Below are 228 nucleotides of genomic sequence, written 5' to 3' on the forward strand. Positions count from 1 at the left end.
TAGCTCTCTCTCTCTCCCTCACGCTCTAGCTCTACCCTTTTTCTCTCCCTCTTTCTTTCTCTCTCTCTCTCTCTCTCTCTCTCTCTCTCTCTCTCTCTCTCTCTCTCTCTCTCTCTCTCTCTCTCTCTCTCTCTATGTCATGCTCTAGCTCTACCCTTCTCCTCTCCTTCTCTCTCTCTCTCTCTCTCATTCCCCTCTCTCTCTCTAGCTATACCCTTTCTCTCTCTC

This window comes from Engraulis encrasicolus, chromosome 22, assembly GCF_034702125.1.
Source record: "Engraulis encrasicolus isolate BLACKSEA-1 chromosome 22, IST_EnEncr_1.0, whole genome shotgun sequence".
Lineage (NCBI taxonomy): Eukaryota > Metazoa > Chordata > Actinopteri > Clupeiformes > Engraulidae > Engraulis > Engraulis encrasicolus.